We start from the raw sequence: 24,437 nt of genomic DNA on the forward strand, positions 1-24,437 counted from the left end.
CCCACAGCTCTGCAGGACATAAAGACACTATAGAAAGGTCACATCCTGGGCAAGACTGAGGGTCTGAAGGAAAATCTTAGCAAGGTTAGTTATACAGATTTTGCCATGATTACTTTCTGGGGCTGTTTTGAAGCCAGCAGTTTTGAAATCAGATAGTTGTCATCTGAAAAACACTGCATATCCTTCCCCCTCAGGAAGTGGTTAAGATGTTTTTAAAAGAAAGAGGATTTTTTGTTTTTCTTGAATAATGTGATGCAGTCATACATTTTAACCACAGTATCCTCTTTCAAGCGTGTAAAAACTTGAAGCTTGAGAGAAAAGTCAACAGAGGGATGTCTCTGTTGTGTTTTGTTTTTTTTTTTAATGCTAGTTTATCTGTCAAACCAATCCACAGTATTTCCTGTTGGCCCCTTCCCAGCATCGGTGAGTGGAAAATTGGTATCCTGTTTTTGCATGTTCTGATGTCTATACTTTCATTTCTTATTGTCATATTGACTCCTGTCTTAACTAATCTCTCTTTTTTATTACAGTTCATAATTTTGAGCTGTGGAATTTGAAAGAGGCATGAATAATTAAAATTAATTTAAACCCAGTAGAGTCACATTTCTTACTCCTCCTGAAGAGTCTGAGGTGTTGTAAGCAGTTGCTATCTATGTTAAAAAAAAAAAAAAAAAAAAAAAAAAAAAAAAGGATAAATCTAAGGTAAGTGTATCTCATGATAGATGATTTTCTAATTCTCAGTGTTCACTGGAAAGGACAGTTGAATATCAACTATATATCAATTAAATATTATCAACTAAATATCAATTACCACCGGTGGCGCAGTGGTATAAAGTGCTGCTTGTGGCACCGAAGGGCCTGGGTTCGAATCCCCCCTGTGGCGCAGGGGGTAGAAGTGCCGCTTCGCTACACAGGGGGCTCGAAACCCGGGAGTTGGACTCGATGATCTCTAAGGTCCCTTCCAACTCGCACGATACTATGATACTATGATGATGATGATACCACCTGATTTCAAAAGTAAAAACATTGTGGAAACCATACAACACTTCAACATAATAAAACTTTATTTTGACCTTTATTAAGGAAACCTAAAATTCAGGGTCCACATACTTAACAAAGAGTAAAATGTTCTGAAGAAGAGAAACAAATGGAAGTCCTACTATAAATCTGACTACAGATGGTTCCTTCAGATCTAGCAGAGATCAATAGAGTTTACATACACTAGAAAATTACCACTCGTTAAGTTTTTTAAAAAGACAATACAATAAAAAAGACCATACAATATTTTCTTTATGTTTAGGGATCCCTAAGCAGTATGACATTGCAATATGACAAGAGAGATGTTATTTTTAAAGCATAGTAAGTAAATAAGCTCAGGTTTAACACTTTCAAAACTAGGATGTTTGGATAAAGTTAGAGATGTATTCCTGCTTAGCGTAAGGATGAAGGAAATTTTGTATGGAAATAAGAAATAACAAAATGTTGTTTTAACAATTAATGAAACTGAAAAAGGCAAGAGTTCAACAGTATTAACAGTTTAAGATAGCTTTCAGATGATGTTAACTGAAGTGCACCATCATGAAGTGATGGGATGTATATCTACAGGAATTGGGAATGGGGGGTTGCTTCTTTGTTTTCTTTTTTTTTTTTTAAATGCTTATTGTCAGCAAAGTTGAGCCATAGAATTTAAATTATACTGCTATATATTCTCTCCTTCTTCAGCCCACTGCTGGCTCACTTACCTAATACCTGAAAGAGAAACATTTGTTTAATGAGATTTGTTAATTTGGAATGGACTTGGACTGGATAATCTTTTTGGTCATTTTGGATACTTATTCTTCAAAATTCTCCCTCCCTAGTTTTCCTTCCTGATTTCACATTTGTTGTGTTTGGGGATTACTCTCTTATAGTCCATGTGGATCTGGACTTTTCTCCAGACTTTGTGCTCTACCACTGGTATAATCTGAGGTACACTGGACTAGCCTGACCTATAAGCTGTTTGATGAGCAGCCAATTAATTAGTCACTGGAAACACTGAATAAATCAGTGGAAGATGGAAAAACAGAGCAGATATCACTCATGGTGGGATTATAGAAGGATGCAAAGCCAACTGGTCTACACTTCCTTCACTTGACTACTATGCTCCCAAGGGCTGAATGATGTATTTCAACCTCAGAATATGAATGGACAGATACTCATGAGTGTGTTGAAGGCGATGCATTTTGCCAGCAGAATCCTCAAACCCAAAACAACCATGAACAGCATATTCATTTTCTCCATTTTGACATCTTAAAGAAAAAGAAAAAGATGGAAGAGATTGCAGTCTTGACATTACCATAATAAATGAATAAATAAATGAAAATTCACACATCATAGATGAAAGAGGGAAACATGAACACAGGGAAAGATGGCAAAGAAATGTATATTCATAGGAGGAGGAGATGCTGTTCTGGTGAAGAGTCTAGTACCCATTTTTTATTTCTCTCACTGAACTTTGTCATCTATTTAACCTGTTAATTTGAAATGCCATGTTATTACTCTGTAATCTGTCATTTTTGCAACAGAAAAAGCATTTTCTTCATGCCCTTTTGAAGTGAAACTTATTGCTTAACCAGTATCTACAATTCAAACATTTCTGTACTGTTTCCATTTGATGCTACTGAATCCCCAGTAAAGCGCATTGACAGTATTACTATTTGAGGTAACTAACCTTTTTTAGAGGCATCTGTAAAGTTGCAAGCATTCTCTGCTGCCAGTTCTTCATCTTTATCTTCTGTTGAATGATTGAGAATGATAAACTGTTTGTAAACTAGATAAAACAAGAATTACACAAAGCACACCTATACCCTGTTTCCCAACAGTAAAATTGGACTATCAGATGGAAGGCAGGTTACTAATTCTGAAATTATTATGAAGAGAAATACTGGCTGTTTACAAGTGATTGCTAGAAAAATCCACCAGGATTTTTCCACTAAGAATTTTATCTCCTTTTGGAAATGCACTTTACCATAAGAAAAGTAAAAAATAAACAAAAGATTTAGAGAAAAAAAAAATCAAACTTCTTATTTTTGTTTTCATAAAATTATTTCAGACTTTCTACTGTTATACATATACTCATGACTTGAACTATCTATTTTGCCTTAAATAAAAGTAGGCAGCCCAAAATTAATGGTTTTGGTTTTAGCTTCTGCTTGTTGTTCCTTGTTGTTACTGTTGTTTGGTTGGCTGTTTTTCCTTTTTGTGTTTTGAGAAGAAAACTCTAAATTCTTATATAGCTGAATTAAGATAATCTACACTGGGTTCTTCTCAATATCTAGTTTCCACATGACTAAGCGCCTAAAAAATCTTTCTGACTGTACCTAAATTGTTGCTGCTAAGTGCTCAGAGAACAAAAAGTATCTTGGAAGAGCCGTCTAACAGAATCAGTTTGTGTTTGTACCTGGCAGGATTGTGCTTGCTACAGTCTTGTTCCCCTTGTACACAGCTTTGCAGGTCCCTTTTGTATCTGGTTTTACGCCGACTACTTTCAAGGTACTGTACATCCCCTCTGATGTGAGAATAGGTTCCTTCAGATCATACACAATGTCACCCTTGGGCCCATCAAGACTGATGTTCTTGTAGAATGTTCTTGCCAAACAAGCTACGTTTGAAACACTGGCATATTGTTTGCACTCCTTTGATTTAAGTGCAATGACTTCTGGTGTAGAATCTTTCTGTCTTTCTGAAAAAGAAATCAAATTCTGTGATATGATCAGGAGGCAGGAGCAATTCTCCCATGAAGAGAGGCTGAGAGAGTTGAGGTTATTCTAGAAGAGAAGTACCTGGGAAGACATAAATAGCAGCCTGCCAGCACTTACAGAGGACCTACAGGAAAGCTGGAGAAGGACTCTAGATCAGAGTGTAGTGATAGGCTAAGGAATAATGGCTTAAAAGTTAAAAAAACAAACAAACAAACAAACAAAACAAACAAAAAAAAAAAAAAAAAAAAAAAAAAAAAAAAAAAAAAAAACCTCTGTAAATTTAGCTTATATATTACAAAGAAAATTTTCATTATAAGAATGGTAAAGTACTGGAACAGGTTGCCTTGAGAAGTTGTGGATGCCCCATGCTGAAAGGTGTTTACAACCAAGTTGAATGGGACTCTGAGCAACCTGATTCAGTGGGAGCTGTCCATTTTCTGACATGGCCATTGGAAATAGATAATCTTTTAGGTCTCTACCAATGCAAGCAGTTCTGTGATTCTATGTGAATCTATGTTTCTATGGGCCCTGTTGATCTGGGCCTTGACTTGAGAACTGACTTGAATTCATACCTTGGGCACCCAAACCTAACCTACTCATTCAGCAGCGTAACAAGTTCTGGCTTTGCTGTCATTCTTAGCTCTCATCCATTAAAGATCAGAAAACCCACTGTTCCCTGACATCTCAAATGTTTAAGCTCTGAGGGCTGCAGCACTTCTGCTATGGAGATGGGCTGAGCTGGGAGTGCTCATCCTAGAGAAGGCTGCCAGGATACCTTGCTGTGGCCTTCCAGGGCTTGACAGGAGCCTATAAGCAGGAGGAGGACCAATTTTTTACACAGTCTGAATGTGATAGGACATGGGGAAATGGCTTATTATTATTAGTTTAAACTAATAGAGGGGAAATTCAGTTTAAATGTTAAAAACCTTTTTGACACTGCTGCCCAGAGAGTTGTGGGTCCTCCAGTCATGGAGGTGCTAGAGACCAAGTCTCTGCCTGCCATTGGGCAGTTGTTTCAGTACCTGGAAACCATGGAACCATTGAAACAATGTATGTGAATCAGGGTAGGGCAGAAGGCAAGTGGAGGGTGATGGTAGGTAAATGAGTATTTTAGAACAATATAAATTAACCCAATAAACTTATCTATTACCCTAAGTTCTACATTGCCACACAAAATCTGGGGAAGAGGAATATCCTTACAAAGACTACCTTTTGGAGAGTGGCATTTCCAAATATGCAGTGCTTTATCACATTTCAAACATTTATTGCTAAAAATGTTGTGTCCTGTCTTTCCATAGGACCTCTTTTCTCCTGAAGCACTTAACATTTCCCTTCTCCTTTCCATACACCTTGGTTCTATACAACTTTCATCTCATACTAAAGCTGGGACAGAAAACCACCACAACCCTCCACCCCCTCTCCCCCCCCCTCCCCCCACCTCTCCCCAGGCTATAATTAATAGTGTTAAATTGAGTAGTGCAGCCACTGAAGGGCAAGGAGGAGTGGAGGAGTGCTGGGGTTGGAGACCTGTGGAGCAGTGCTTGTTTACAGAGCTAAGAAACCAACATTGTTGCTCCTGAAAATATTTGTCAAGCTGAAGTCAGGACCCAGACACCTGGTTGGAAAGTATGTGTTCAAGAGATCCTGAGAGGCAGAAAACTCAAACCGCAGTATCCCACTACCCATTTTATCCACTCCAAAATGAAGAATTAGTAGCAAAAACAAGCAGAACTTACTTGGTTCAACTGAGAAAGTGATCCCACTTCCAAATACGAGCTTGTCTGTTGCCACAGCATTTCTGTACAGTCAAAAAACCACTTTTCTTGCTGCATGTCTAAGGTATATAAAATCAGAGAATGAAATTACAGACACTCCAAAGGATCTGCGAATGGAACGCCATGAAAACTCTACAAATCGATGAGGGAAGAAGACAGTGTTTTTGTAGTAGCATGATTTCAACCAAATCTTTTAAAGCCATCTTTTCTCTTTTGCTTGCTCGAGAAGCAGTATAATTCCAAAAACAACAACAACAACAACAAACACTTACAGGAACTGTGCAGTTTTCTCCTTCAATACTTTCAATACTTCCTTCTTTCTTCTTTGAGATGTTTGCTTACTTTTGCAGTCTCAGGTTTTTGCATTGAGTTCTAGAGTGTTTGCACCACAGTGCTACACCAAGTTCTCCACACACTGAAATACTTGTTTACAAAAAGTGCCTCTTCCTTCCCTTTTACTTCACAGCAATTACGATGAGACAGATAGTCATGTACCATATGGGGGTACCTTGTATCACATGTATCACACAAAGAAATAACCTGTAGCAGAGTTAGAAGAGGGGATTTGAAGCTGATTGGGACCTGCAGGATGGTAATGGGTCCCTGGGAGCACTCACAGATTTTAGCTTAGTGAAAAACCAAAAGGTGCGTAAGGATGACTCTACAACAATTAGCAAAACTATACAGGGTTTGGTGTTTGTTTGTATTCTCACCTTGGAATATTTATTTACTTATTTATATTTGTTTTTGGCAACAAAGAAGAGGAATGTTCTCATTCTGGGCTTTTAGAAAAGTTATCTTTCTGGATGGCCCAAGGTGATTTAGTACATTAGGAAGCAACGTATTTGCTAGAAGTTTTTTATTTGGTAGACTTATGCTGTGTCTGATGCATGTACTCAGATGTGAACGATCCAAATCATTTATTGCAAGTTCTCACATCACTTATATACCTTCACAGGTTTTCTTTTCCTGGCTTTCCCACTCGCCCCTGCATGTCAACAGAACATTCCACAAACACTTCAACTGTTCATGCAGGCTCTTGTCCAATCAGAGCCGTGAGCTGTTTGTTCTTCTTCTAGAGGTGTCCTTGTTTCTCATGCTGTTTATCTTGTTCCACAGCTTCTGCTCCGTACAGTCCTTTATGTATTCCCACAGAGTTATATTGTGCTATGGGAGGAGCTATTAAATAACTGTTTCACCGTGGATGGTACAAAACAAATTAATCAAATTCTGCATGATGGTCAGATTCTGCATACTTAGTACCACCTGCCTCTGAAGAGTTGTGTTCAGAGAAAGATGAACTTTATGTATGTACATTCCTCAATGTGTAGGCATGGTGAGATTCTCCCTTCCCCATGTATGGCTTAAAACAATAAAGCAGAAGAATACTTATGTAATATATAACCAATCTGTTTAAAATAAATAAATCAGTGATTTATTGCATGGTGGCTTTTAAAGATATCAATGAACTGTTCACAAGTGATCAACAGCTGTGTTCACCCACTCAGTTGCTCGTGAATGGTCCAGGCAGTGTCCTCCCCTGAAATTTGGATAGGCTATTCATTAAAAAATGGTCTGTATTCACAGACCAGCAACACTGGAGAGACACGACTGACACTTGCATCAGATAATGTCAGATGACTGAAGGTCACAATCCTGTAATACAAGATCCCCAGCAGGTAGCTAGGCACCACAGTTTTTCACTTCTGCTCCCCACCATCTCTACCAACTTAGTGGTCATATGAGACTAACTATTAGAGAGTGAGGAAATTCTTGCTGATAAGTCCTTTGTCCTCCAGTTGACAAATCAGCTTGTGAGGGAATCAGGGGGTATCTGATGGTGCAATATTACCACAGTGCACCATTGTGCTAGCATCCTGCACCCACTTTTCTTCTCCTAGCAGCCCCACAATAGAAGGGTTCTTTGAGGGCAAGGTAGACAACTACTTGATGCATTTTATCTCCAAGGCAGCAATACCAAAAACTCACCAGTATACTTTTGTGTCCTGGAAACATGCTGTCCTGAGATAATCTATATGAGGGATGCATAGAGCCTGTGATTCAGTCCCAACAGGGTACCTTTGCCACAAAGGCGGCAACACAATTGGGAACAACGCTCTTGGGATCCCTTTATCACTCCAGAAATACAGACAGGTCTGGCCCTATATAAATTCAGGACATTAAAGTGTCAGGCCATCAAATCCACACAATCCTATATATCCATTTATCCACCTGGCTGAGGCAGGGCCCTGCTAGCCTGGGCTATTGTATTCATTTCTCATTTTTAATTGTGTGAACAAAAAAGTTCATTACCAAACTCAGAAATAAGATCATCTACTCTGTCAGGGGAACTGCCCACTGGAAACTGGAGCTGCCATTTTTCTACAAGAACTCACTCTTGTGATTGTTTTCCCTTGCATCTCACAACCCATGCCTCTAGGACAATGCTCACCCAGGTAAAACCACAGGATGGCATGTAGTGGTGTACCTGCAACAGTCTTTGTCTTGAACAAAGGAATGCTTAATTTTCTTATCTGAGGTACTGATTTGCACAGGTGTAGATGAAAACCTCTTCCTCTTCAATCAGCTAAACTAGTTTCTCCACAGCCATGACACAGGCTCTTAGAGAAGAGAGACTCTTTTCGCATTGCCAGAGTTGTTCAGGCAATTCACCCACTGTTTACTCCTCTAACTCTTTCCAGGTCTTTACTGACAGTGAGTTGTCCTATGACAGTAGCGAACTCTTTACTAATTTCAGTGTAAAGAGCATGCAATCCGTGTGACTATCTGGATTTTGGGATAATTGACTGTTGCTCATGTCAGTATTACACATCACCTCCATGACAGTTAATTCCCTTAGATACTGAATATCTCTTCCACAGTTGTTCACTTGCTTGGCTAATGTGGGTACCATCCCTGTAGGGATATACATAAACATTTCCATGAGAAGATTCTTAAATGGGCATCATGAGTCCAAATACCAAATTAAAGTTAGTGATGAGCCAAACACAATCTGTAAAAAGAATAAATGGAGACAATGACATGTACCTCTCAGCCACATTAATTGATGAGTGGTCAAAATACAGGTATTACTTCCAGAAAGATTAACCTGGACTTGCACTGATGGGCTGAACCAGGTCAGCTCTGGAGTGAGAGGGTGATGATGCTGCAGAGTTCTGCAAAGCTGCAGGGATGCACAAGGGGAAGCAGGATTTAAAGTAAAAAAAATTAAAAAAAATAAAAAAAAGGAAGGAAGGAAGGAAGGAAGGAAGGAAGGAAGGAAGGAAGGAAGGAAGGAAGGAAGGAAGGAAGGAAGGAAGGAAGGAAGGAAGGAAGGAAGGAAGGAAGGAAGGAAGGAAGGAAGGAAGGAAGGAAGGAAGGAAGGAAGGAAGGAAGGAAGGAAGGAAGGAAGGAAGGAAGGAAGGAAGGAAGGAAGGAAGGAAGGAAGGAAGGAAGGAAGGAAGGAAGGAAGGAAGGAAGGAAGGAAGGAAGGAAGGAAGGAAGGAAGGAAGGAAGGAAGGAAGGAAGGAAGGAAGGAAGGAAGGAAGGAAGGAAGGAAGGAAGGAAGATATGCATGCATAAAATAACACCAGCTGGTATGCTCTGTCTGACTGGGTACTATGGCTAAACACTACGGTCTCTGCTATAGTCTTATTTTTTTCTCACCGAATCTTCTCTTAACTTTCTCTGTATTCTCAGACTCTCTTACATTTGTGTGTGCTGCAATGCAGGACTGGCAACCAGACAGGGGTGCTGGTCCTACAGAAATGCCACAGTAGTTCTAGAAGTGTCTGGCTAGTCAAGCTCCACGCTCTTCTCTCTAATGGCTACAATTTGGGCACAGTAACTAACTTAGAAAGAAACCCAGCCTGCTGACTTGGACCTAATAATTCCATGTTCAAAAAGAAATGAATGTTTGGTTACAACTGAACAATTATAATGTTGATGGATAAACAGAGGCTATGGATAGAGAGAGAATAAATGATAAATGCTCACTGATGTTGAGGCTCACTGCAAAACCCCACACAGGAGCAATCTCCAGAAAGAGATCCTGCCTTAGTGGTGGTCAGCCCTTAAATGAGATCTAGGAGAGGTGGAGCTGAGCTCCACCCTTTCCAGGAACACAGTTGAATTATCTTCACCTGTGCTCCTGCAGCCGACTCATTGCTTGCCTCAGGAGGTTAATCAGAGGTTCAGGCTGTGATCAACAGTTTCCCATACAATCCACCCCTTCACAGTGTGAACCAATGATTAGGTGAGCTTTCCCTTGTTACAAAGATCCAACACATTGCAACGTTTATACAGTTTCCCATCATAATGTATGCTGACACAATTCGAAAAATGATTGGTGAAGGTTTACATTCTTCTGTGGGCCAGTGCTTGACAAGTACTGGAGACAAGCAATCATGAGGTGAACATTCATCTATGTTTCATCAGTCCCATGTGGATCATCATCAGGTATCATCATAGTATCATAGTATCATGCGAGTTGGAAGGGACCTTAGAGATCATCGAGTCCAACTCCCGGGACTCGAGCCCTCTAGTGTAGCAGAGCGGCAGTTCTACCACTTGCGCCACAGGGGGGATACAAACCCAGGCCTCCGGTGTTGCAAGCGGCGGTTCTAACACCGTGCGACACCGAGGGCACACACTTGTTCCTTCCTGTGGCCCTGGAAGCCCAGATACTCAGGGGGAGTAATACAGATGTTTCAAAGGTACTAGGAGGGGAAGGTCTGCCCTCCAGGGCAAGATACAGGCCGTATTTCTATACTGGGTCAACACTTCAGCTTGTACTGGGGCATGCCCCGGTGTCTCGCTCCAATTTATAGGAGGGAGGCAAGGTTCTTTGATATATGTATACCCGGCGTTAGATTAAGAAACAATGGTTCAAATGTTGGTCCAACCAGTTTTTACAAGTCCTAGCCATTAAGGGAGATTGGGAAGGGAAGATGGGTGATAGGAAAGGTAGGAAATATAAGCAAGGAGTCTCTGTAGAGGGCAAAAGAGATAGTCACCACTGTGGGTCCAGCGAGGTACACAGGAGGTCCGTTGATCTCAGGAATTCATCTGATCACCACAGGGGAATAAAGCCAGTACAGCTCCACAGTAAGCATGCCTCGGGAGGTTCTTCCGAAGCGGTTTACCCCTCAGGAAATTCTCCGTCAAAGGTGACTTTGGAAGTTTGTCTCCAAAGTCCCTAGTTTAGCAAGGCCTTTTATCCCCCATTTCTGTGTTTGTTTGTTTGTTTGTTTGTTTACTTCTTCTTTTCTCTCAGTTTAGTGTGACATTCATGGCCCAACAGATAAATGAGCAGGGAGTGGTGCCTCCGTTGCTGTGAGCAAGCATTAATTACTTTTGCAGTGGTCAGCTCCTTCAAGCGGCACCCCTGAAAAAAGACTGCTTGTCCTGCTTCTGCTTATCTTTACAATCATAAGCAGAGGTATTGTGGCATGGTGACACCCACCATTCACCTCTATGGATAATTAGCAGTTGTCAGTTAGAGTCTTATCACCAGAAAGGCCTCATGAAACAAGCTTTGAGACAAAAAAGAAAAACAGTTTTGTCTCACATACCATTATATCTTACAATCTGGCCTTCTCCTGTTGGATTATATGGCAGGTGGAACCGCCATACGATGTTGTTTTCTTCTGCCCAGCACTGTATTGTTGCACCAGTAAAATGAGTTCCTTGGTTGCTCTCGATAACTTGAGGTGTCCTGTAGGCAGACATCAGTTTACTAAGTGTCTGATTTGCTTTTGGCACTGGATAGGCCTGCAGTAGTTCACTTACAGTATCAATGCAGTTCAGGGCATATCTCATCCCCTCAGACCAAGAGAGGGGCTCCATGTAATCAACTTGCCATTGCTGGAGAGGATTGTGTCCTCTAGCAATGTGGGCCATTGTTTCAGGCAATGATTTCAGTCTCACCTTAGAGCAAGCATCGCATGCCTGGGTGATGTCAGACAGTTGTTCAGGCAGCCCCCATGCCTTAGCAGCTGCCCACATTATCTTTTGTCCAGTATGCCGTAGTTTCCTGGTGTAACCAACGGGCAGTGTTCTCAGACTGAATTCTCAATCCGTCAAACTCGGGCCAGTGTTTCGGCTTCATCATCTCCCAGTGACCCAGTAGGGGTTGGTGACCAGAGACATGATAGACATGTACAGTCCTGTGTTTAACTGCATTCCATATGTCTAACCACATCTTTACCCCAGTTTGGTTGGGTGTGCATAGTCCATTCCTGGGTGGCCCACTGTGCAATCGAAAGAATGAGCTTGGTACACAGCCCAACTATCTGTACAGACATTCAGGATACCATCACCAGGTTCCTTAGTTGTAACCATCCACAGGGCTCGCAATGCTGCCCATTGGCTGCACTGACTGTCCCCCACATCAAGTCAAGTAGTCTTGGCAGAGGGGTGATATGCTATTGCTCTCCACTTGCTCAGATTGCCCTTACTGGATTCATCTGTGTACCATGCATCTTCAGGAATAGGATATTTTCCTTCCTGAACGGGACTCTTCTCTGGTGGAGCAACCAATGTTTCTTTTGGTGCATCACTATAGTACGTCACTGGGCTCAGGATCTTCTGTAATTCTTCTTTCAGCAGTGATGAAGACAGACTACTCCTCTGGCTCTACTCATTCCTGCCAAGAGTTTTACCATATCAGGGCTATCAAAGGTATCTTCATAGATAGCCTCCCTCATACCCAGTTCCTGAATATAAGTTTGAAGCTCCTCCATGCAGGACCACAACCCTGCATGTAATGGTATGTCTGCTTTGTTCAACCAAACCATACGGCATGCTGCCATTAACCAATCTAAAATAGAATGTTCTTCATCTGGAAACTGGGTACCAGCATATCATCTTTGCCTAAGGGCAGGGTGAACAGTTACAGTAGCTAACTTAGATATTTCAGGTCCACTAACTGTAACACTTTCCACCCCCAAATCCCATAAGCACAATAGCCAGGTTGGTACACTCTCTCTAGGTTTCTGTCAAAACCGCTGTACCAGATCCATTAGTTCTGTTGTTGTGCTTGGTAGGGCAGTGACATGAAAATGTGTTTGGGCAGGAGGCCATTGATCAGGAGGCACCCTTGCTGGTCTATCTTGAATTTTTTTTTTTTTTTTTTTTTTTTTTTTTTTTTTTGAGGGGGGGGAATTATGATAGGATGGAGTTCCAAGGAATCCATCATAAAAGGCACTTCTAAATTGGTTTTAGTGATTTTATTTTCTTGTTCAACCAGGTCCATTGTTTCAGAGATATGGTTGTTATCCATTGAAATAATACAGACCTGGGCCATCGGGGAACATAAGGGTGGTCTTTGTTAATATGCAAAGTTCTTGTTCTAACTTTTCAATATGGTCTTTCAATAATTGATTTTCATTTTCCAACTTGTCATCTCTGACTTCTGCCTGATTTAAGACAGGCCTGGACCTTACACCTTCTGAGGATTTATAGCCCATCCTCTTTCTTGCTGATAGGTGGTTAACAAATCTGCTGCTTGTCCCACTGCCTCCAATGAGTCAGATGTTAACAGGAAATTGCCAATATAATGATAAATGCTCACCGATGTTGAGACTCACTGTAAAGATAGATGGTCACTGATGTTGAGGCTCACTGCAAAACTCCACACAGAAGCAATCTCCAGAGAGCCTGCCCTAGTGGTGGTCAGCCCTTAAATGAGATCTAGGAGAAGTGGAGTCAAACTCCACCCCTTCTGAGAGCTCAGCTGGATTACCTTCACCTGTGCTCCCACAGCTGACTCATTGCTCACCTCAGATGATTAATCAGAGGTTCAGGCTTGAAACATTATCAGAACCAAATTTGTTCTTCAAGACTGTGAAGTGGAATATGTTACATAATTTAGCCTTGAGAAAAGAAGGCTGAGAGGGGATTTGATCCAGGTTTTACCTGAAGTGTGGGAGCCATAGTGGTGAGGCTTGTTTCTTTTCAGTAGTGTGTGGGGAAAGGACTAGGGGAAATGGGCTGAAACTTCAGCATAGGAAGTTCCGCACAAATGTGTGCAATAACTTCTTTAGGGTGAGGGTGACGGAGCACTGGAACAGGCTGCCCAGGGAGGTGGTGGAGTCTCTGTCTCTGGAGATATTCAAGACCCACCTGGACGCCTACCTGTGTGACGTGGTGTAGGAAACCTGCTTTGGCAGGGGGGTTGGACTCGATGATCTCTAGAGGTCCCTTCCAACCCCTACAATTCTGTGATTCTGTGATAATTGGACTCTTCAGGAAGTCACTTTGTGTTTGGTGGTTCAGCTCCCTTCAATCACTGTGATACCTAGACCACACAGTAATGAACAATAATACAAAAACCTTGGTTTTCATTTCAGTACCATCTGACATCCCCTGTTTGATGTCTTTAGAATGCTGTGTTTTTACTTTCTGTTCTTTTGTTCCTGAATAGTCAAACCACAGAGCAATTGCTATAAATTAAAATAATAATGTCAGTATTCCTTTTATGGTAGTTAAGGTAATAATATGCTTCTTGTAATGAAATGTTGTCCCGAGTTTGTGAAATTGCATTAGATTGTCATAACCCTTTTCACTCAAAGAAATAGATTCTTGACAAATTTTTAATAAACTTCTAGAGCTTTAATTAGGGTATTTATGCCAGAGACCAGCTGTATCCAGACACATTGTCTGTCAGCTTAATTTTGTCTTACATATCAGGACTATGTCTTACATATCAGGACTATTCTAGTAAGGAACAGGAAAATCCACCTGATAAATTCATGGCTAACAGGCTAGCTCAATCAGTGGAATTTTGTTTTTCTGTCATGGGATGTTTCATACAGCACCAGGCCTACTGACAACAGGTGGGATTCACCTTTCTCAAATGGGAAAAAGAATTCTAGGCCAGGAGTTGGTGGGACTCATTGACAGGTCTTTAAACCAGATCTGAAGGAGGCAGGAGATGAAAGCAGTCACAAAAGAAGTGAAACCAGGGGCAGCATTCCAGGGTCAGGGGTGAGATTGACAGCCCAGATGAAGTGCAAGTAAACCAGTGCATGTAACTTAGGCAACAAACAGGAGGAACTAGAAACTGTGCAGCAGGAAAAGTATGGTTTGGTCACTGTCATTGGAACATGGTGAGATCATTCTCATGCCTGGAGTGATGCAATGGAGGGCCAAAAGCTCTTTAGGAGGGATAGACAAAGAAGGAGAGGTGGGGTAGTGGCGTGTACATGCTCTCATTGTTAGGGAGCATTTTGATGTTGTTGAGATAAATGCTGGTAGTGATATAGTCAAGTCCTTATGGGTGTGGATCAAGGGCAGGCTAAGAGTGGTATCTTGGTTGGAGACTGTTATAGAAAGATATTCAAGCAAGAAAAACAGACAGACAAAGAATTCTATAAGCAGCTGGCAGAAGTCACAGGATCACAGTGTTGTGCGAGTTGGAAGGGACCTTAGAGATCATCGAGTCCAACTCCTGGGATTCGAGCCATCTGTGTAGCAGAGCAGCACTTGTACCACTTGTGCCACAGGGGGGATTTGAACCCTGGGCCTCTAGTGCTGCAAGCAGCACTTCTACCACGTGCACCACCGGGGCACACAATTGCTAGCCCTTTTTCTCAAAGGGGACTTCAACTTGACAGCCGTTTGCCAGAAACACAATGTTAACAGCGAGGAAAAAGTCTAGGAGGTTCCTGGAATATGTGGGAGATAACTTCCTGTCATATCCGGTAAGGTGCCCTGTTGAACTTGCTGAGGGAGTTATAGCTGCTGAAAGCCATATTGGGCATAGCAACCACTAAATGACAGACTTCTGTGTTCTTGAAGTTAGGAAGAGGGACAGCTACCTTCAACTTCTGGAGGGCAGACTTTGGACTTTTAAAGATAGTGTTTGGGAGAGGCTCTTGGGAGTCAGTCCTGAAGGGCAAAGGAATCCAGGAAAGATGGACATTCCTCAAGAAGGATATCATAAAGGTGCAGGAGAAGACCACTTGTGTGTGCTGCAGGATGAGCTGTTAGGAAAGAAGACTGGAATAGCTGAAGAGAAATTTTCCCTGAGACTCCGGGGAAAAAAAAAAAAAAAAGGTTCACCACCGGGGCAGACAGCTCAGGAAAAGCAGAAGGATATTACTAGGAAATGCAGAAAGCAAGTCAGATCTTAATTAGGCCAGAATTGCAAATGTTAACAAAAAATGAATTAATGTAGGCCCATGAGACCTGATGTGGTTCACCCAAGAGTACTGAGGAAGCTGGCAGAAGTGACTGCCAAGCCACTTCCCAACATCTATCAGCAATCCTGGTTAACCTGGGTGGTCCCAGATGAGTGGTGGCTCGTGAATGTCACACCTATTTAAAAGAAGTGCTGAATGGAGGATATTGGGAACTGCAAGCATGTCAGCCTGACATCAGTACTGAGGAAGGTCATGGTGCAGGTCATCTTAAGTGAGATCACAAAGCATGTGTGGGACAATCAGGCAATCGGGTCTAGCCAGCATAGGTTCATGAAAGGCAGGTCTTTCTTGGCCAATATCATCACCTTTGCTGGCCAGGTGACTCACCTACTCTATGAGGAAAACACTGGGGATGTAATCTAACTAGACTCTAGCAAAGCTTTTTTTGACTCTGTCTCCTACAGTATTCTCCTAGAGAAAATAGCCTGTGTGTCACAGAGTTCTCTCTAGAGCTCACTCCGTGACAGTGGGAACAAGCCCAGGGGGAGAAGGAACAAAAGTACCTCCCTTCTCTAACAGTGCGGCACGGCACGGCCCAACCACGCACGCTCCGGGAGAGGGGAAGGGAAGGGAGACCGCGAATGGGTCTAGGAGGGAAAAAATGAAGGAAAAGAAAAATGATCTGAGAGCGAACGGCAGTTTAATAAACCCAATAACACTAAACAACAACAGGAGAGTTTCAACAAGTAGAAAACCAAGTCCCAATCTCACGGACGGGCTGTGGGAGGTGGGAAGTTCTGACCATGCTGTCTCCTCGCTGGTAGCTGGGCCAGAAACCCCGTCCCCTTCCTGACCACCCCTCCGGTGCCGCTCCCCACATGCCCATTTAAGGCAGTTCACAGAAAAGAAAAAAAAAACTTGTCCCCTTAACACTCTTTATTCCACATGATGTTCTGATGTGGAATACCAACACCAACCAAATTACAAAACCATAACACTGTGTCTTGGACTGCTGTACTCTATGCTGAGTTGAAAACCAGCTGGATGTGCGGACCCAGAGAATGATGGTGTTAAGTGAGGTTGAGAGGTTCCTCAGGGGGTATTTGGACTGGCCCTATTTCTTATGTTTAATCATGACCTGGAAAAGGGGGTTGAGTGCACCCTCAGAAAATTTGCAAATGACACCAAGATGAAAGGAAGTGTCAAATTCCTCTGTGATAGGAAGGCCCTACAGAGGGATCTGGATAGGAAGGATCAATGGGCTGAGGCCAATCGTATGAGCTTCAACAAGACAAAATGCTGAGTCCTTCATGTTAGTCTCAATAACCCTATGCACTGCTACAAACTTGGGGTAGAGTAGCTGGAAAGCAGCAAAAGATCTGAGGGTGGTAGTAAACAGCTAGCTTAATATGAGCCAGGTGTGTCCACCAGGAAACCAAGAAGGCTTGTATTAGATCATCCCACAACCACCCTCATGACTCACTATGCACACGCAAGGCAGGGGGGACCACATACTAATGGTGTCTCAGGAATTTAATGAATTTGTAGCCAAATTTCTCTGAACTATTGATTATGTATTAGTTCAGTCTATATCTGTAGCACACTTTCTCCTAATGGTTTGCAAGTGAGGTGGAGCTATTCACCCTTGCACCAGGGTGTAGGCATATCACTCATTAAACATACCTGCTTTATAACTACTTTGTGGTTATGGAGTTTGCTATCCGCACTTCACTCCATGTGTTCTGCAGGGCAGGGTGACTCTTTTCCTCTCACCATGTTGTCCAACCTCTTGCTAGTTTTTTCCTTACTCTACAAGAACCAGAGGAAAAAAAAGGAAATCTCTCCTGTCCTTCCTCGTCTCCTCTATCACCTCCATTCTCTCAGTGGCACCTTCCTCTCTCTTAATGGTCCCTTGTTCACAAGCTCCTCTGACTCCAAAAGTGTTGTGAGACCAACAGCCTTTTCCATTGTGCAATGACTTTGTGTTTGTAAGGCCATGCAGCTGTAGAGATTCCTTGCTTTTGGCTTTGTAACAGTGGTAACTGTCTTTTTGAAGAATAGGTAATAGTATATGAAACCGGTTTTAGATCAAATTCTACTATGTCTTGTAGATATTCTCAGATGACTGACAAAGTCTTCATCTCACAATGTCTTGGTGTCACAAAGAAAATAAATGTCTCTTCAGAAATGTTTTGGGTAAGTAGGTTCCCAGAAAACATTTCATCAGTGGCTCTTCCATGGATAAATCTTCTGGAATGATGTGGGACAGATTTGAGAATTAGAAGGAAAATCCAGTCCTGCTATGGTAGCTCTCATGCAGAGGTACCAGGTGGGCCCACTGTCCTGATACCTGTCTCTCTACAGAAAGGGAAAACTGATACAAATAGTTATATCATGAGCAAGGCTGGAGGTTTTAAACATGCAGCTACTGACTGACTGTTCAGGCCCAATTTCCAGATCTAGCATGCAACAAAGCAAACACCTACCTTTTCTGTTACGTTCCCAGAGATACGACAGTGAACTACCTCCATAGGAAGGGTATAGTCTCTCTTCAGAGGAAAAGGGTAGACAGGTAGCTTGAGACAATTTGTGCTGCACACAGGAAGAATCACGTGCTGCAGCCCCTACAGCAACTCCACACATCCCCACCTTGAGAGTGGCCCTGAGGTGGTGAGTTGAGTGTTGGCCTACATTTTTTACTCTCTTGAGATTGAAGGAACAACAGGGTAGAGGTGAGGACAGTGCAGATACTGTATTTTATGAATTAGGCAAAAAGTCTATGCAGTGTAAAAGCCCTGGGGATTGAGATGCCTATGGGAGTTACACATATATGAGATTTAATTTCAAACTTCTTTTACAATGTCAAACTTTACTTCAAAATCAGTTACACATGGATTGATTGGAAGTTCCAAGATCTTTTAGACCTTATCCTTGTTTCACAGACCTTGTACAGGTAACTGTCATCATGAGAAGAAGTCCTGTCACTGCAGCATTTGAGGCACAGACTCAGATGTGAACAATCCAAATTATTTATTACAAGTTCTCACATCCCTAATATACCTTCACAAGTTTTTGTTTTCTAACTTTCCCATCTGCCCTTACAACTTTCCCAACCACCTTTACATGTCAACAAAGCATTCTACAAACACTTTTCAACTGTCCATGCAGGCACATATCCAATCAGAGCTGTGAGTCCCTTCTTCTCCTTCCAGAGGTGTCCTTGGTTCTCATGCAGTTTATCTTGCTCCACAGCTGCTGCTCTGAACAGCTTTTCTTGTATTCCCACATATCACCACAACAGTCTTTTCACTTTTTGTGTTGTCACTTCCTCCATTGGCTTTATGGTGTGCTGTCTAGCACAGAAGTAGGTGGCTCTATCTGTGGCTCTAAGGGCATGCAGCTGCAAGAAAACCTTGTTTTTGGCTTTATCTGCAGAGATGGTGACACGATCTTGGAAGGACGGGGCATAGCCTGTGTTATTCCCAAAAGGATAGATCCAGCCTAGAAATTTCAGCTTCCCTCCTGAAGACAGACGGACAAAGTTCCAGTCATAGTAAGGGCTATCCAGAGGTGCTCCTTTCACAGTGCAGGTGAAGAGGAGTGATCCAGAAGCTGTCCCTACCTTGGAACCTGATATCACCATTTCTATTTGGGAAAGGGTACCTGAAAAGACATGGAGAAAATGTGAAGTAGTCTGAGTAGTCTGTCTCAGAGCTGCAGGGAGCAAAAAAAAAAAGAAAGAAAAAAAAAAGAGGTCTTTAACTCTAGAAGTTTTCCCTTAGGAGCAGTTTGCTCAGACATTCCAGAACCAAAGGATTGTTGAGGATGGAGAACCATTAGAGTCTGGCAATGCCTGATAAACATGGCAGAAACATTAATCTAGAGTCCTGGCAGAAGGAGTGCATGGAGTTCCTAGCCCCTCTGAGTCCCAAATATTCTATCACCAGCAGCATATGGATTCACATATGTGAGCACAGGGGATGGGGCAGGTATAGACACATGGGGAATTGGTTTGCCAGTAGCACATGAATCCCAAAGGATCAAGAAGCATGGGGCTCTTTATGCATCTCCAGAAAATGGCTTACCCCTAGAAAATCCCAAGGTTGCACAGAGTGAAATTTTACACAGCTCCCTGGGAGAGTTACTGACATTGTTTTCTCACAATTCATGCTTAGAAAAATCTCAGAAAAAAACACTCTTCTGTGCTGCAGTAGCATTCCCCCACCTGAAAATGGAGTATTATCTCCATGCAAGTATTCATCAAATGTAGTGGAATTTAGATTTTGGCAAATGGAGGCTAGCAGAGGAAACCTGGGCCTGCTCACTCCTGGTCTCTCATCTTTCTCCTCCTATCAGTGCTGGGCAGGATGAAGTAACACCATTCTCTATGCAATAATTTCACCGCTTTGAGGACAGAGAGGAGGGAAATTAACCCACAAGGGACACAGTGAGGAAAAGAGCCCAGTTCTTGCCCACCATAAGGGTCTGTAGTCCCTCTAGCAACCCCAGGACCACTGAGAACACCAGCCCTGGCTACAATCCCTCCCTACCCTTCACAAGCTGTACCTGAGTGCTCACTCTTCAAAGACACATGAAAACAGTAACAAACAAGGGGACAGGAGCAGAGTCCCCAAAGCCCCTTACTACTTCACTTATTGTGCTCCTCATCCTTGTCATAACTGATAGACTGTCCATCAAACCAGGGCATGATATCTAGTAGGGGGGAAGGAGGTTGCTGAGTGGCCAGCCTTCACCTTTGAAAATTAATTCTGAAAGGATACATGTCCTGGGCTATGGATGTGCCCTTGTGAGGTGTACAGTTGGTAGAGTAGCACAGTTAGGATGCTCCATTCCTGTTGCACAGGTTAATTACTTTCACATGTGCTCCCAAGGCTCAACCGCTCCTTGTCTCAAGTGATCAATCAGTGGTTCAGGCTGTGACTCAACAGTTCCCATCCATGAGGGAAGAGCACAAAACCCATTTCCTTGTTTTTAACCCAGGAAAACTGGGGATCTCACCTTTGGGGGCTGCAGTAAAGGTGATGACTAGCAGCCAGAGTAGCATCGCAGGCTTCTCCAGAGGAACTGTCATGGTGCAAGATGAGGCAGGGAAGCAAGGCTGCAAGGGACTCAGAACTTCCTCTCTTTGAAGCAGAAGAGAAACACCCAATGCCTTCCAGTGCTGAAGACTCAGATTTCCTTCCAACCGCAGACAGATTTGCAGCCTCTACTGAGCAGCTGCTTTGCAGTTGCAGTTACTTTATACAATAAGGAGTTTTAGGTACTTGTCACTGGTGTCTTGGGTGGGGAGAGGAAGCCACATTTCCTTTTGAACATTTCTCAGTCTGCACAGGAAACTCATGGACCGTTGTTAACTCCCTAGGGCCCTGGCAAAGCTGTCTTTGTAAGAAGTTATTGCCCTTTAAACAGGTAAGTGGGAAAGGCCTGATAGTGTGGAGAGTGTTTTTCTTCCTGGAAGTGAGATGCAATCAAAACCTTCCTCCCCCATCAAAGATAAAAAACTTTTGCCATACCCCTGGGCCACAAGCACCAAAGCATGGTGAAAAGAGAAGGCTTTGTAAAGGTCAAGAAGGATGATGGGAAACAGCTGTTAGAACGGTCTGAAGAGCTGTGTGGGGTGTGAGCAGGTAGATGACCTGCTTTGACTTGTGGAGAGGCTACAGGATGAAATATACTGATTAAAAAGTGTAATGGGGAACAAACAGAAGGAGCAGGGAAATCGCAATTCACTCATTCACGGACAGGTTATTTCAAAGGAAAAAAAACACAAAACCCCAAACAAACAGCGTGTATCCCACCAGGATAAGGAAAAGTCTTGTCAGGCTGGAGGCAAAACACAAAGAAAAGGAGTGGATGAAGGCAAATATGTGCTCAAAGCTGCAGAAGAAAATTCTCCTTGCTTGTTCCTCCCCCTGGTTGCTTCTGTACAACAGGTACCCTGGATGGGGAAGGCTCAACTGTGGGTGATAGAAGCCCACTCAATCGAGATAAACTAACAAAAACAAAGTAGGAAAAGACTTGATTACTTCATTTATTACTAGAACATATCCAGCTCCATCTGGGGCAGGCTGAGGAACGTGTAGAGAGTCTGTGGGTGGGATTTAAGGGATGGGCAGGTATGGGTGACATAATCATGGGTGTGAACTACAGGTCATCAGATCAGGAGGATGAAGTTGATGAGGTCTTCTAAAAGAAACTTGCAATCCTGAGCACTGGTTCTCTAAATCATCCAGATATCTGTTGGGTAAGCAATACGACCAGGCACTCATTGCACAGACGTTTCCTTCAATGTGCTGAAGATAATTGACTGATGCAGGTGGTTGAGAAGCTGACAAGGTGGTGGGTGCTTCTGGACCTTGATTTTCCAACAGGAATGTGCTTGTTAGGGATGTGAAGTTTGGGGTGCTCGATGAACCTTGTAGCATTCTATGATGGCATCACCAGCTGCTTAGGTAGAGGAGAGCATGGGACTTCAGCAGGGCCTGGATACTGTCCCCCACAACATCTTGATAAGAAAGCTGAGAAAGCAGGGGATAGATGAGTAGACAGTGAAGTAGGTTGAGAACTGGCTGACTGGCTAAGCTCAGAGTGTTGTGATCAGCAGTGCAGTCTTGTTGGAGACCTGTGACTAGCGGTGTTTGCCAGGGTATTTGTTCTGGGTCTGGTCTTGTTCAGTATCTTCATCAGCAGCCTTGATGAGGGGATAGGTGTCTACCCTCACCAAGCACGCTGATGATACAAAGCTGGGAGGAGTGACTGACACAACTGAAGGCTGCGTTGCCATTCAGCAAGACCCAGACAGGCTGGACAGCTGATCTGCAATAAACCAGGTTTGGTTTAACAAAAGCAATTGTAAAGTCATGCAATTGGGAAGGAGTAACCACAAGTATCAGTACAGGCTGAAGAGGAGCTCTGCAGAGAAGGACCTGGGAATCCTGGTGAATGATAGGTTGGCTGTTGTAATACAAGAAGAATTTTACAGAGCAGCAGCTATGGTTCAAGATAAGGACTTCACAGAGCAGCAGCTGCAGAGCAGGATAAACAGCATGAGAACCAAGGACACTGTTGCCGTGCGCAATTATAATCCAAACCCCATACTTGCCCAGGTGCTAGCGAGACCCTTGCTAGGGCCAAAAGGACCACCGTGACTCATCAAGAAAGGTGGCAAAATGGCGTTTATTAGGAGTAATCAATACCTTATATACCTTACTACTTCGTCTACGCCCCCTAGGGCACGTTTGAAATGCGCACGCCCAAAGTACATCACTAGATAGGGGACGGAAGAGGCTGGTTTACTATCACCGTCACATCCCGAAAAAGCCCCGCTACCGCCTATATGCTTGTACTACAAGGTTCAGCCTCGTTAGCATCTACAACAGGACACCTCAAGGAAAAGAATGAATGGCTCATGGCTTTGAAGGGGGGTTTTAGGGTTGTTATTGCAGTAGCTTTCCTCCAATTAGTGTGTGTGATTTTTGAACGCCCTCGTCTGTCTGCCATGAAAGTATGGATTTTTGGGCAATAAATGGACGTGGCTATATTTAACCATATTGTTGTGTGGCTGTTTGTCCTAGCTCTCTGACCTTTTGCCTTCAGGTTCACCAGCAGTTGGCCATGAGACAGCAGTGTGCCCCTGTGGCCAAGAAGGCCAATGAATTCCTGGTCAGTAGGGCAATTGGGGCTTTCCTCCTCCTCTACTCTGACCTGGTCAGGCCTAACCTGGAGTACTGTATCCAATTCTGGGCTCCTAGTACAAAACAGACAGGGATCACTCAGAGAGAGTCCAGCAGAGGGCAAAAAAGATGATAAAGGGCCTGGAGCATCTCCCCTATGAGAAAAAGGCTGAGCGACCTGGGTCTGAGGAAAATAGACTGACAAGGGATCTTATTAATATTTATAAATATCTTAAGTTTAGGAGACAAAGGGACATGGCTAACCTCTTTTCAGTGTTCTGTGGGGACAGGACAAGGGGACACGGCAATAAACTGGAGCATAGGAAGTTCCTCAGCAATAGGAGAAAGATCTTCTTCACAGAGAGAATGATAGAGCACTAGAACAGTCTGCCCAGGGAAATTGTGCAGTCTCAGTTATGAAGAGATATTCAAGACACATTTGGACAACTACCTGTGCAGGGTGCTGTAGGGAACCTTCTTTGGAAGGGGGTTGGACTCGACGATCTCTACAGGTCCCTTCTAAACCCTAGAGTTTTGTGATTCTGTGATTCCCCCAAAATCAAGGCTACATCATTGAAGAAGAGGCAGGTTGTATGTAATTTCTCCGTACAGGAAACTGAATGTCCAATATGCCGAGCATACCCTCTTCCTAGAGAAGTCTGCTGTCTTCCTGGGTCTTGGGTGAGGGGTGTCACTGGGAAAAACTATTTAGCTTGGTATAGGAAAGTGGCCACAACCCATTACTGCTTTTCCATACAAGGAGAGGTGAAGCATCTACAGGTGGGTCAAGGGTTATCAACAAGTACTTCAGGACTTTGGGACAATGAGGAGAAGGCAATGGGGAAAATCAACGGAAATACTTAAAAGCAACTAATGATGACTGGGATAACATGAGCATATGCATACAAACTGACAGAACCTTAAAAAAGCTTATCCCAGCCCTAAGAGACAATAAACATCCTGAGAGATGGGAAAGTGAAGATTAGAGCGTTAATACAAATTATACTGAAATAAATGATATATCTGATGAGAACCTTTCAGTTGTATAGTTTACCAAAGTTTATCAAAGCACTTTTGTCAAAT

General features: G+C 42.9%; 1 pseudogene; it reads right to left on the reverse strand.

The window, feature by feature from the left end:
- Positions 1–1,718: 1,718 nt before the first annotated feature.
- On the reverse strand, positions 1,719–20,811 carry LOC140257017 (uncharacterized; annotated as a pseudogene).
- Positions 20,812–24,437: the final 3,626 nt, after the last annotated feature.

The sequence above is a fragment of the Excalfactoria chinensis genome, chromosome 10 (assembly GCF_039878825.1).
Source record: "Excalfactoria chinensis isolate bCotChi1 chromosome 10, bCotChi1.hap2, whole genome shotgun sequence".
NCBI classification, from domain to species: domain Eukaryota; kingdom Metazoa; phylum Chordata; class Aves; order Galliformes; family Phasianidae; genus Excalfactoria; species Excalfactoria chinensis.